The sequence below is a fragment of the Lepus europaeus genome, chromosome 14 (assembly GCF_033115175.1).
Source record: "Lepus europaeus isolate LE1 chromosome 14, mLepTim1.pri, whole genome shotgun sequence".
NCBI classification, from domain to species: domain Eukaryota; kingdom Metazoa; phylum Chordata; class Mammalia; order Lagomorpha; family Leporidae; genus Lepus; species Lepus europaeus.
The window spans coordinates 9,687,634-9,701,781 of record NC_084840.1 but is presented as its reverse complement, the minus strand read 5'-3'; positions in this window follow the sequence as shown (position 1 = coordinate 9,701,781).

Below are 14,148 nucleotides of genomic sequence, written 5' to 3'. Positions count from 1 at the left end.
TGTCAAAAAAAAAAAAAAAAGAGAGGAGGGGCAAAGAGAGAGGTCTTCCATTGCTGGTCCACTCCCCAATTGGCCGCAACGGCCGGAGTTGTGCTAATCTGAAGCCAGGAGCTTCCTCTGGGTCTCCTATGTGGGTGCAGGGGCCCAAGGACTTGGGCCATCTTCCACTGCTTTCCCAGGCCATAGTAGAGAGCTGGATTGGAAGTGGAGCCTCTGGGATTAGAACTGGCCCATATGGAATGCCAGTGCTTCAGGCCAGGGCGTTAACCTGTTGCGCCACAGCACCAGCTCCACTTGGAACATTTTGTATGTTTACATTTAATGTGATTTTCTGATATGTTTGATTCTAAATCTACCATTTTAGTTTGATTTTTCTGTTTGTTACATCTTTGTCTTTATTTTCTTGCCATCGTTTGGCTTAAGGTAGTGCCATGGTTTGAGTGTGTGTCCTAAAGTTCATCTGTCCGAATCCTGATGATAGTGGGGGAGGAGTACCTTTGGGAGGTGACGAGGTCGTGAGGTCTTCATTTTCTTCATCCATCTATCCATGATGAATGATTAGGTTAATTCTATGATTAATATTCAAGTCGATTAATAATTAGGTCAAATAAGTAATTTGATTAATAATTTGATTAATGATATATAGGTTAGATCCTATATGCTGGGATCATATGTTAGTTTATGTGAATAATGTTTCAATGAATATAGGAGTGCAGATATCACTTCAAGATACTTATCTACTTTGAATATTTTTTTTTTTGACAGGCAGAGTGGATAGTGAGAGAGAGACAGAGAGAAAGGTCTTCCTTTTTGCTGTTGGTTCACCCTCCAATGGCCGCTGCGGCCAGCGCATCTCGCTGATCCGATGGCAGGAGCCAGGTGCTTCTCCTGGTCTCCCATGGGGTGCAGGGCACAAGCACTTGGGCCATCCTCCACTGTACTCCCTGGCCACAGCAGAGAGCTGGCCTGGAAGAGGAGCAACCGGGATAGAATCCGGCACCCCAACCAGGACTAGAACCCGGTGTGCCGGCGCCACAAGGCGGAGGATTAGCCTGTTAAGCCACGGCGCCGGCCTATTTACTTTGAATATACAAGAGTAATTAAAAACATTCCTGAAAAGGTAAAATTAAAGTGTAAGCTTATTTTGGTACAAAAATTTTTGCAGTCCATGCATAGTTTTTTCATAATGTACCTTTTTCAGGAACTTTCTGAAGTACCTTCATATGTCAGAAGTAGACTGGGGCTGGTACTGTGGTGTAGCAGGTAAAGCCTCCACCTACGGCGCTGGCATCCCATATGGGTGCCAGTTTGAGTCCTGGCTGCTCCACTTCCAATCTAGCTCTCTGCTATGGCCTGGGAAAGCAGTATAAGATGGCCGAAGTCCTTGGGCCCCTGTACCTGCGTGGGAGACATGGAAGAAGCTCCTGGCTCCTGGCTTCAGATCAGCTCAGCTCTGGCCAGTGCAGCCAACTGGGGAGTGAATCATCAGGTGGAAGACCTCTAGTAGCCATTCTAACAGGGGAGAGGTAATATTTCTTTGTGGTTTTAATTTGTAATTCCCTGGTTAGTCATGTTAAACATTTTTTTTCTTATGCTTGTTAGTTGTATTTTTTTAGAAATGTCTTTTCAGTTTCTCTGCCCATTTTTAATTGGGTCTTCTATTTTCTTGGTATTGAGTTGTTTGCATTCCTTAAATATTTTGGATATTAACTCCATCTTAGATGCATGGTTCACAAATATTTTCTCCTGTTCTACAGGTTGTATCTTCAGCCTGTTGATTGTGTGCTTTGCTGTGCATAATCTTTTTACTTTGATATGATCCCACTTGTCTGTTTTGGCTTTTGGATCCCAGCCCAAAAATTCATTGCCCTGAAGAATGACAAGAAGCTTTTTCTCCATGAGTAAAGCCCATAAACTCCTTTGGTTTGGATGCTTCCTGATTCATGAAATGCTTTTTGCTCAAATGAAGTCTATTAAATTTTATTTAGTCCCAAGTTTTTCTTTTAGGACATCATTTTGTGTGTAGTAAGCCCTAAACCCCTCATCAAAAAGCTGCTTTTGGCCTTGTAAAGTGAATTTGGATATGTTTCCTCTTCTTTAATTTTTTGTTTGTTTGGAATAGAGTGAGAAGAATTGGTGTCATTTTTCTGTAAATGTTTGGTAGAATTCACTAGTGATGTCATCAGGTCCTGAACTTTTATTTTTTTTGGAATTTTTGTATTATTCAGTCTCCTTAGTGTTCAGATTTTTAAAATTTTTTTGTGGTTCAGCCTTTTTTAAAAGAAGATTTATGTATGTATGTATGTATGTATGTATTTGAAAGGCAGAATTGCAGAGAGGCAGAGGCAGAGAGAAGTCTTCCATCTGCTAGTTCATTCCCCCCCAATATGGCCACAATGGCTGGAGCTGAGCCTGTCCTAAGCCGGGAGCCAGGAGCCTCTTCCAGGTCTCCCATGCAGGCATAGGGGCCCAAGCACTTGGTTCATCTTCTACTGCTTTCCCAGGCCACAGCAGAGAGCTAGATCGGAAGTGGAGTAACCGGGACTCGAACCGGCGCCCATATGGGATGCCAATGCTGCAGGTGGAGGCTTAGCCCACTGCACCACAGTGCTAGCCTCATGATTCAGTCTTGACAGTTGGTATATTTATAGGAATTTATCCATTTCTATGTTATCTCATTTGTTTGGTGTGTAACTTCATAGCAATCTTTTGTGATCCTTTATATTTCTGTAGTATCATTTGTAACATCTCCTTTTCATTTGTAATTGTATTGAGTTCTTTTTTTTTTTTTGCTTAGTATAGCTAAATATTTGTCAATTTATCTTTACAAAAATACATCTCTTGATTTCACCTATCTTTTCTATTGCTTTTTTAGTCTTATTTTATTTATTTCTTCCCTAATCCTTTTTATTTCGCTCCTTCTGCTGTACTGTGTTTGCCTGTTGTTGTTGCTAGTTCCTGGAAGTGGAACCGTTGTTGCTTCTTTGAGATCCACCCCTGAGGTGGGTCTAGTGCCAGGGCCTGTGGTGAAGTCAGGTGCTTACTTCCCACTCTCTCCCCTTACGGAGGTTGGCTCTCTGCAGACCTGCTGTGTGGGGTTGGGGAGGGGAGGCCCGGGTGATGTGACACCGTCCTTTCTGCCTTCTTGTGCATCTGGTCTTCTGTGGTCCTCCCACACGCCGTGATTCTCACCTGAATTCCTTGGCTTCTGTGCAAGTATATTTGTGTGTGGATGGCTGTTGAAGTCGATGTTTCTGTGGTGAGATGAATGCTGGAAACTCCTGTTTTGCCGTCTCACTGACCCATTAATCCCAGTTAAAAGGACTTCTATCAAAATCCCAGTCCCACTTAATGTGCACATGATTTGCACATAGGAGTGTTTAATGCTTGGCCTGAGTGAGACTCTAAGCTCTTGCTGTCAAATCGGATGTTCTTTCCCCTCAGGTTGGAGGTGGTAATGTATTACACTGGCATGTTTGCCAAATATTGGCTCCAGTGGTTCTCACGTTTTATATACGCCAGAAGTACTGGGGAGAGTGTTAAAAATGCAGATTCCTGCAATCCGTTTACAGCTCTCTGTCCCTTCTTCACCTGCTGAAGTTGATCTTTCTCCATTCCCCTCTCCTGCCAGTCCTCACATGGAAGCCTGGGCTCCTTCTCCTCCACGCCCTCCACAGCCTCCCCCTCCCTCCTGGGTCCCTGGCTGAGCTTATGTTGCAGGTGCTGTTCTCTCTGCCTGTTTCCCACGAGAGCTTTGCCGGAAAGACGTTCCAGTTAACATTTTTCACCTCTGGGCCAAATCCATAGTTTTGCTTCTTTCTGGTCTCTAGTGCTGACTCATGCGATGTCATGGAGAGTGGCTAGACCTAGGAAGAGAAGAATTGGCTTCACTTGTCAGGCCCATCCTTACCTCCTGTGCCCTTGGGTGGCTATTTCAGCTCCCTGGGTTTCGTTTCCTTCCTTCCAATTTGTCTGTCACAGGAATATGATGAAGTTTCATTGTAGTGCGTAAAAGGTACACAGAAGGCACTCAATAAATGTTCTTTCATTTAAAACCACATTTAACTTCCTGATTATAACACGAGGACAGAGTCAGTGCCTTACTCATCTTTGTGACTCTTTAGGTTTTGCCATGTATGGTGTCCATTGGATTTACCAAGAGCTTTTTTTAATTGAATTGAATGGAACGAGTCCAATTAGCCATAAGTGATTAGGAGCCACTTGAAGTTGTTTTACAAATTTCAGGAGCGATTTTAAGACTCACATTTAATCTATTGCTTCAACAGTGCTAGATCTCCTCCAACATGCAGTAACTGGGATCATTTCCAGTGGAGGGTTAATCATGGAGCCTGCATTTAGAGAAGTCTTGAGCATAATGCATTATCTCAAGTTGACATTTGCTTTATAATATTTAGAAGGGAAGCTTGACTTTAAGTAAATTGGATGGATAGCTTTATTTTTGGACTAAGGCCAAGCAGTCTATCTTGACTTTTTTCTCCAATGTTTAAGTAGTGTCAATCAACATAAATAAACCTTATGATATTTAAGTCACTTTAGTCGAGCAGAACAAACACAGGCCATGTTCAGGTTTCTCCTGACGTGTTAAGATAACGTTTTCAACCTTTGGTTTGGCTTTGCTACCCTAGGAATAAGCAGTTGCATGATAATATAATAATGGAAGATAATATGTATGAGTGGATTTCAGAATTTATTTGCACCCAGATAATCTCATCTTTTAATTTCCTTTTCCATGAACTTTTGGAAGTCCATGTGTGTGTGTTTGTGCACGTAGAGATAGAGGTACAAGAGGAGATTTGCTTCAGAAATTGGCTTACACAATTGCAGAAGCCGAGCAGTCCCACAGTGTGTCATTCACAAGCTGGACAGAACCAGGAAGGCTGATGGCATCTCTAGTGGCCCGAGCACTGGGGAAGCCAGCAGGGTCGTTCTCGGCCTGAAGCTGTAGGCTCACAAGCTGGAGGGGCTGTCGGGGTTAAGTCTTGGAGATGAAAGGCTCAAATCTAGAAGCTGCAGTGTCTGAGGGCAGGAGAAGATGGATGCCCTCACTGAGAGAGAGAGAGAGAGAGGAGAGATATATAGAGGGAGAGGGAGTAGAGGAGGGAGAGGGAGAGAGGGAGTGTTAATTAGTGTGCTCTTCCTCTGCTTTTGTGTTCTGTGAATGAAGTGAGGCCCAGTCACTTTGGTGAGGACAGATCTTCCGTATTCAGTCTACTAACGCTCCTCTCTATCCGGAACACTCTTACGAACCCACTCAGAAGTAGTGTTTTCCCAGCTGCCTTGGCATCCTTAGTCCAGTTGAGTTGATACAGAAAATGACCCATCTCACCTTTAGGGTTAAGGGTGGCTATGTTAAACATTCTACAAATGTGATGTATCTGGGAGTCTGTGGGTGCCACCTCTTTTTTGACTTTTTCCTGTGTGCAACTCTGGAGCTACAGAGACCATTTTGAGATCATGGAGAATGAAAATCAGACTGTAAAGGCAGCAGTGGGGCTCCTGAGCTGAGAAGCAGCAAGCAGGTGCTTTGGAAAGCCATAGATAGTTCAGTGTGGCTTAGAACAGTCAGAAAAGTTAGACAGTAAGTGCCGTCCATGGGGAATCTGAGCACTATTCTTGGAACTAGGGGAAAAGCAGTCCCTTGTTTTTAAAGAAGGAAATAAAATGAGATTTTCATTACAGAATAACATTTACTGCCAGCACTAAGAATGTCCTGACGTGCAACAAGATTAAATATAGACAGACCAGTTTATTTTTATTTATTTGAAAGGCAGAGTGACACACACAGAGAGAGAGACAGAGACAGAGATAGAGACAGAGAATCTTCTATCCTCTGGTTCTCCCCACCCCCCAAATGGCTGAAGCAGTCAGAAGTCAATCCAGGTGAAGCCAGGAGCCTGGAATTCAACCCCGATCTCACGTGTGGCTGAGAACCCCAGTACCTGAGCCATCACCTGCTGCCTCCCAGGATGTGCGATAGCAGGAAGTGGGTCAGAAGCAGAGTAGCTGGATTTGAAGCAGGCACTCTGGTAGAGGATGCCACGTGTGAGTTTCACCACTGTGCTACATAGCCGCCCCAAGAGACCAGTTCTAAATGTCTGTTACAATAGCCCATGCAAATTCCAGTTGGCAGTGGGGCTGAAGAGTTGGGCTGGTACAATGTGAAAGAGACGTTATTCAGGATAGGATCATGGGAGAGACGGCAGACTTGAGTTTCATTTTGTAATTATCATTTGGGATCCTGCATTAATGGTAGTGCCACTCACCAATAGGAAAAAAGTGAGAAGGAAAAGACCAGAAGAGATAAGGCAACACATATGCCGAATGTAGCAGTCAGAATTGCATCCAAATGAGTCAAGATAATGTCATGCAGTGACTAATCCTTATTCACTCACACAACAAAAACCTGAGAGTAGACAATCCAGGTTAGATTCTTTGTCTACACGACACCATCAGGGACCCAGTTCTGTTAGAATTTCTGCTGCCTTTACAGTCTGATTTTCATTCTCCATGATCTCAAAATGGTCTCTAGCAGAGTTGCATACAGGAAAGACTGCTTTGGCTGGCTCTAACCTGCACAGAGAACTCAAATCTCCCACACCACTTGAGAGGAACAGGCTTCTAGGCAACTATTAGGATTCAGATATTTTAGTGTGGAGAGAGAGAGCAAAATGAAAACTCTCTTCTGTTTGGATTCCTCTTTTCATTGCTCCTTTCTTTGAATTCTTGTGCCTTGGGATAGGTGGAGCATCTGACTTGGGATGTATCTTCTCTCTATCGGGGTAAGGTGGACTTCAGTGGGAAGGGTGGCGTGGATTGGCTGTTAGTCCAGTCTTTACGAAGTTACTTCTTTGATTGGTTGATCATTCTTTTGTGAGAGTGGAACGGAGGACTAAGAAAGCCGTAGGTGCTAATTTCTATTGCAGGCTTTAGCAAGATGAGCAAAGGAGTCTTTACGGCGTATCCCTGGCCAGCCCCCTATGAGATCTTACAGTTTTCTAGGGCTATTGTAACAAAGGACCACAAAGTGGGTGATTTGAAACAATAAGAACTCATTTTCTTATAGGCATGAGGGGCGCAAAGTCTGAAACCAAGGTGTAAGCAGGGTTAGTTCCTTCTGGGGGAGAATCTGTTTCATGTCTCTACGAGTCTCTGGTGGGCTGCTGTTCATTATTGGTGTTCTTTGGTTTGTATCTGCATCATTCCCATCTCTGCCTTTGCTACCACGTGGCCTGCTTCCCTGTGTGTCCCATCTGTGTGTGACAAGTCCTCTTATAAGGATATCAGTGATTGGATTTAGGGCCCTAATACCCTATTCCATTTTATTTTTTAAATGAAGGCTTATTTGAAAATAAGACATTCTTCCATATAATTGGAAATAAGGTCTTTATTTGGAAGTAAGATCTTTGCAGATATAATTAGTTATCTAAACCATCTTTTTTAAATATTTTAAAATTTATTTGAAAGGCAGAGTGACACAGAGAAATAGAGAGAGATCTTCCATCCACTGGTTTACTCTCCAAATGGCCACCATTGGATGGGGCTGGACAAGGATGAAGCCAGGAGCCCAGAACTCCATCTGGGCCTCCCTTGGCCATCATCTGCTGCTTTCCCAGGCACATTAGCAGGAAACTGGATAGGGAGAAAAACAGCTGAGACTCAAACTAGTACTCTGATATAGGATGCCAGTGCTGCAGGTGGTTGCTTTACATGCATCACAACCCTGGCCTCATTCAGCTCATCTTAACTACTTACCTCTGCAAAGACCTTATATCTGAGTAAGGTAATATTCTGAGGTTCTGTGTACACTTGTATTTTGGCGAGATACTATTCAACCCACTACACACGAGTGGATGTCTCATAAAAGAGTTGTAGCCAAAGCCCTATAGAATAAGGTATATATTTTTTGCAGAGTATTAATTCTGTAGATGTCTCTTACAAGCCTACTAAGGCAGGAAGTAGCGAGCTTAGAATTCAGAAATCCATTTTTTTTTTCTAGCTATCATCACCATAATTTTACATTTAACCTTGGTTGTGGCTCCTTAAAGTTGATAGGAAGACTAATTTTATTTACCCTATTTCTAGTCCATTTATTTTTTCAACTGACCAGAATGAATGTTTACATAGCGGAATACCATCCTAGCAATAGCCTGAAGCAAGCTCCATCAAGAATTCACTAAATATCAGTGGTTATAATGTACTGAGTCAAGAGAATTAGCCTGGGATGAGCGTTTGGTGGAGGTTAAGATGCCAGTTGGGATGCCCTCATGTCACCTAGGAGTGCCTGGTTTGAATCCCAGCTCTGCTCCAGATTCCAGCTCCCTGCTAATGTGCACCCTGGAGGCAGCAGCAGATGGACCAAGCACTTGGGTCCCTGCACCCATGTGGGAGACCTGGATGAAGCTCCTGACTCCTAGTTTCCATGTGCCCATCCCCAGCCATTGCAGTCATTTGGGAAGTAAATGAGTGGTTGGGAACACACACACACTCTCTCTCTCTCTCTGCCCTTCAGATGAATAAAACAGTCTTTAAAAAGGAAAATTAGCCACATAATGTAAGAGAAGGCCTAGTGCTTCATTCTTAAAATTCATAATTCTCCTCTTTGGTATTTAGTTATTTCATCATCTCAACCCAAACTTTCTCTATAGGTCATAATCAAAAATATATCAAGCACTTAATGGGATTATCTTCTTAAAGTATTGATTAAAAAAAAAAAACAAACAAACAAAAAACTCCGATTCCAGAATTGCTGGTTTTGTGGTAGCATCCCTTAAAGGATGCTGGAGTAGAAGGATGTTGCTAGCAAGGCTAGCATTATGCTAAGCTGCATCGTGGGTGCCATCTGCAGTGAACCGAAACCATAGAAACACATCAGAGCTACTGCCCATGTTTGCTTTGAGCTGAGATTGCACACACGAGAACTGTTCACACCACCAAAAATGGTAAGAGTTTTCATCAGCCAAAAATAGATCCAGGTACCTGTGTCCTAATACATGTGTGGATGCTTAGTTACTTTGACAGTTATGCAATCGTCTCTCTGGTCTACTGACATGGTTGAGAAAGTGACTTCACTTGTCCTTTTTAGTCATTCAAGTTAGGGTAAGAGTGAGTAGAAAACAGGTAATTATATAGCTGAATGGCAAGATGACCATTAACAACAGGGCTACAAAACAAAATCTCTTTAAAACAGCACAGGAAATAACTCATACCTCTGTTTGAATGTGGAGGGCACATGCAGTTCAGAGTGCTTCAGATGCTAATAGCGATCTTTGACACCTGGCTGAAAAAAAAATCGTTAAATTCCTGTTAGGGTCAATACCATTTGAATAATAAAATAAATAATAAAATAAAAAATGTGGTAGGATATCCTGGGAATTTTAGAAACTCAGCACTCGGGGACATGAGCTGTTTCATTTCTGTTGAAAATCAGTCTTGAAAACATAAAACTTTTGTGGGTAATAACTTAGAGAGCTTCTTCTGTTTGATCTATTTTTTAAAAATTTATTTATTTGAAAATCAGAGTTACAGAGAGAGAGAGAGAGACATCATCCATCCGCTGGTTCACTCCCCAAGTGGCCTCAATGGCCAGAGCTTACTCAGGCCAAAGCCAGGGGCCAGGAGCTTCATGCACGTCTCTCATGTGGTGGCAGGGTCCTGAGCACTTGGGCCACTTCCTCTGCTTTTCCCAGGTGATTAACAGGGAGCTGGATCAGAATTGGAGCAGCTGGGACTCGAACTGGTGCCTGTATGGGATGCCAGCATCATAGGCGGGAGCTTTACCAACTATGCCACAACCATGCCCCTTCTTCTGTATATTTTATGAAATAATCCATACAATTGAAATACAGCCAGATAGAATTTGTTTTGAATGTAGAGAAAATTTAATTTTCTTTTTTAAAATCCAGGGTAGAAGTGTTTCAGGATGATTTAACTTTGGATTTCTGCAGTTGGTGCTACATTTGGATATCAGCAACGAAGCATCTTCGCATGATCTTCCTCCACTCCTCTGCTAATAGTCACAGACTGGCAGCCCACGGAGCTAATCTGGCTCTCACGTGTGTTTCTGGTGCAGTTTACTTACCAGTGCTTTGATTGTCAATGTCTTTCGTTCTCCAGTTGTTCTTTCCTACCAGCCTAGCAGTTTCATTCCTTCTCACTGCCTCCACTTTTTAATTTTTTATTTTTTGCCTTACCTTCCTAATGTTTCAGCCACATTATCTGTGTTATCCTAAGTTCCATCTGATGTCATTTCTTTTCTCTCTCAGATAATTGTTTTCTTTGCTCTTCCAAATCGCTGTTATTCCTCTTTCTGGAATATTGAAAATTCATTTTCTCCATTAAATTTACCCTTATTATTTATACCTTGCTCTTTTCCAACCTGGCTGTTCACCGTAACACTGCGACGGCAAGGCAACTAGGGAAAGTGCTGGCAAAACTCAAACTGATTTCATTTCCAGGGACTCCCCACTTCTCTAGAGTTGACAAGCTGGCTGGAGGGTAAACTTCTGCTAATAAACAGTCAATTCCACTCCACCTCTACCAGGGCATCGCCTTTATTGAGTACAAATTGCTGTGCGGGGGGCAGGACTGGTGCCAAAGACACACAGTAAGAAAGGCACAGCGCCAGCACTCTGAAACTCTCCTTCCTAATTTTGCTGACCTTGTCCACCCACTGCCACACAACCTATGCCTAAGGTAAGGCAGGCTCCCTCCCCAGTGCAGGCCAATGTATTCCTATTATCTTCAGCCATTTGCAGCAGTAGTTGGTATCTGTTGCAGGCCAGAGAGCCATGAGGAGAGGTTGGCTGATGGCTTCTAGAATTTGTGTGTGTGTGTATGTGTTTAAGTAGGTAACCATGTAAAATCAAACCTTTTCAGTCTCCAACTTTATCCTGTCTGGTTACAATACCTACAGATGCCGCAGCCAGAGCTGGAGTTGCCCTGCTCTGTGTGTCACACTCATATCAGGACTTTCTGGCCCTCATAGCCGAAGGCTTCCTTAATGACATGGCTCCCAGTCACCCTTTGTGTAGTAAGCAAAATGCCTCAGCTGACTCCCCAGAAATCCATTTGTTCCTTTGTGTCCTTCGGAATGTGAACCGTCGTGGACAGTAGAACATCCCCATGGAAAAATTAGTTCAGCGCCATGCTGAGAAAGTCACTGAGGATCACTTGCTCTGCTTTTTTCTTTCAGCCAACGTTACAAATTAATTATCATTATTACACCTTCTATCTGCAAGATAGCTCAGCTTATAAAGGGCTTTGTCCTTCCATTTAATTCGAACAGCAGCCCTGTGAAAGGATGAAAATGCAAACAATGGAGCCTGAAAGGATTGCATGATTTCGTCTATCTCATAAAGCTAGAAAGTGTCAAGACCAGGACTAAAATCTACGTCTTCTGACCCTAGAGACACTGCTCTTTCCAGCAGCTCGAGGTTGGAGCAAACCCGTGGGTGGAGGTGAAGGGAGACTTTACAAGAGCAAAGCAATGAGGCGGCTCCAGATGGGTTGCAAAGAAACTGGAATCTGCTCCTGGCTGTGTCACTCTCGAGCTGTGAAACTGTAGGTGGATCTTTTTATCCCCTTGAACTTCAATTTCAAGGAATTTTGCTCGATGATCTATTATGTATGTCACAATTCTAACATCCTGTGATTCTGTAACTAAGAATTGCTTATGCCAATAAGATACAAATCATGGTTTTTATAAGCTACAAATCTCCCTGATGACAACCAGAGACACGGACCATGTGTGTTCTATTTTAGCCTCCGTATTCACGCCACGTGAACACCTGTGAGAATGTCAGCAGTTAACAGATGGATTGAACATCAACATAAGCTAGCTTTATAACTCAAAACACAGGCTGCTTTCACAGAAAAATTCTCCTCGAGAGCTGCGTGCTCCTTTGGTCATAAGTGAACCCTGTCACTGTGATTCTTAGAGTATGCTTAAAATGGCGTGAGAAGCCAGGCCTACAGTCTTTAGGATGCTCACTTATGCACTCTAGGGCAGGTTTCCACAATTAATTGCCCCATGACTGATGTCTCTACTGTTTTCCTGAAGTGTGTGATATTTACTGCCTTGGTAGATGGAGGTTTGCAAATAGAGTAGTAGAGTTTTTTTTTTCCTAAGCAGTGTGCCACAATTAAAATGTTTGTTTATATAAAGAGAACAGATTTCATGTATTTTATATATGCAGTTTTTTTTTTTTTTGACAGGCAGAGTGGACAGTGAGAGAGAGAGAGAGAGAGAGAAAGGTCTTCCTTTTCTGTTGGTTCACCCCCCAATGGCCGCTGAGGCCAGTGCACTGCAGCCGGTGTACCACGCTGATCTGAAGCCAGGAGCCAGGTGCTTCTCCTGGTTTCCCATGTGGGTGCAGGGCCCAAGGATTTGGGCCATCCTCCACTGCACTCCCCAGCCACAGCAGAGACTGGGAGAGGAGCAACTGGGACAGAATCTGGCGCCCGGACCAGGACTAGAACCTGGTGTGGTGGTGCCGCAGGCAGAGGATTAGCCTATTGTGCCACGGCACCGGGCATATGTGCAGTTTTAAGAGCATAATGATGCTCCACCCTACTCTGCCTCCCTTGCTCCCATCCTCCTTCCCCCATCCATTCTTATTTTTCTTTTAATTTTTGCAATGACGTACTTTAAATTTACTGTGTAATCACAAGCTTAATCCTCCACTAAATGAAGAATTCAACAACTAGTAAGTAGAAAAACCAGTGTTCCTCAGGAGTACAAACAAGGGTTACAACCAACAAACAAATCTCAAAATGTCAATTTCACCCACATACATTACATTTTTTGCACTCTATATATTAGTTACCACAAATGAGAGAAAACATATACTTGTCTTTTTGGGATTGTCTTATTTCACTAAGCATGACAGTCTCCAATTGCATCCATTTTGTTGTGAAAGACAGGATTCATTCTTTTTTGTGGCTGAGTACTATGCCATAATGTGTGTGTGTGTGTGTGTGTATATATATATATATATATATATATCACATTTTTTTAAACCAGTCATCAGTTGGTGGACATCAGAGCTGATTCCATAATCTTAGCTATTGTGAATTGAAGTACTATAAACTTGGGGATACAGATAACTTTTTCATATGCTGATTTCATTTCCTTTGAGTATTTCGTGGTTTTTTAAAAAAGATTTTATTTATTTATTTGAGAGATAGAGTTACAAATAATGAGAGGGAGAGACAGAGAGAAAGGTCTTCCATCAGCTGGTTCACTTTCCAAATGGCCGCAATGGCTAGAGCTACGCCAATCTGAAACTTGGAGCCAGGAGCTTCCTCCAGGCTTCCCACGTGGGTGCAGGGTCCAAGCATCTGGGCCATCTTCCATTGCTTTCCCAGGCCATAGCAGAGAGCTGGCTTGGAAGAGAAGCAGCCATATGGAATGCTGGTGCTGCATGCAAAGGATTAACCTATTGAGCCACAGCACCAGACCCCCTTTGGTTAAATTCTTAGGAATGGGATGGCTGGGTCTATTTTCAGAATTCTGAGGAATCTCCATACTGTCTTCCATATTGGTTGTTAGAACTTTGTCATCAACTTTGTAGGATTCTCACAGTCGGCATCTCCATGTCCCGTGTGTAGACAGTGGGCTTGTGACGTAAGTGTGTCATCTGGTCAGTTTCTCCTTTGATGCTGTACTGCTGCTGGGGCAGGGCTTGGGCGCCTGCTTTTGGCTCCCTGGGCTCCTCTTGGGTAGATTGGAGAGATGGGGGTTGGAGGAGGGCAAATTCTCACACACATTTTCATAATCTGCTTGCAGAAACTTTGAAAAGGCATTTGGTTAAACCTCTTGGCAGTTCAGTGTTGTGTCTGTTAATGTTTTGTTTAGGTACTGGTAACTTTTTGTTTAAAAATGTTCTCAGTGTTGGCTTTAAAGTGAATTGATCTTTGGTATGATAGATACATGGAAATTGTAGGGTTTGTGTTCAGAGAATTTTTTTTTTATAAAGTGCTTTGTAAAAAAAATGTGTATTCTATCTTTTGTGGTACATATGTGTGATAACTTTAATATCCATGACAGTTAAGTGCAATTATTTCATCACTCTAAAAATGCTGTTTTTGTGTCAGTTCCTGCAGGTGTTTTCCTGTCTTTGCAAAGTG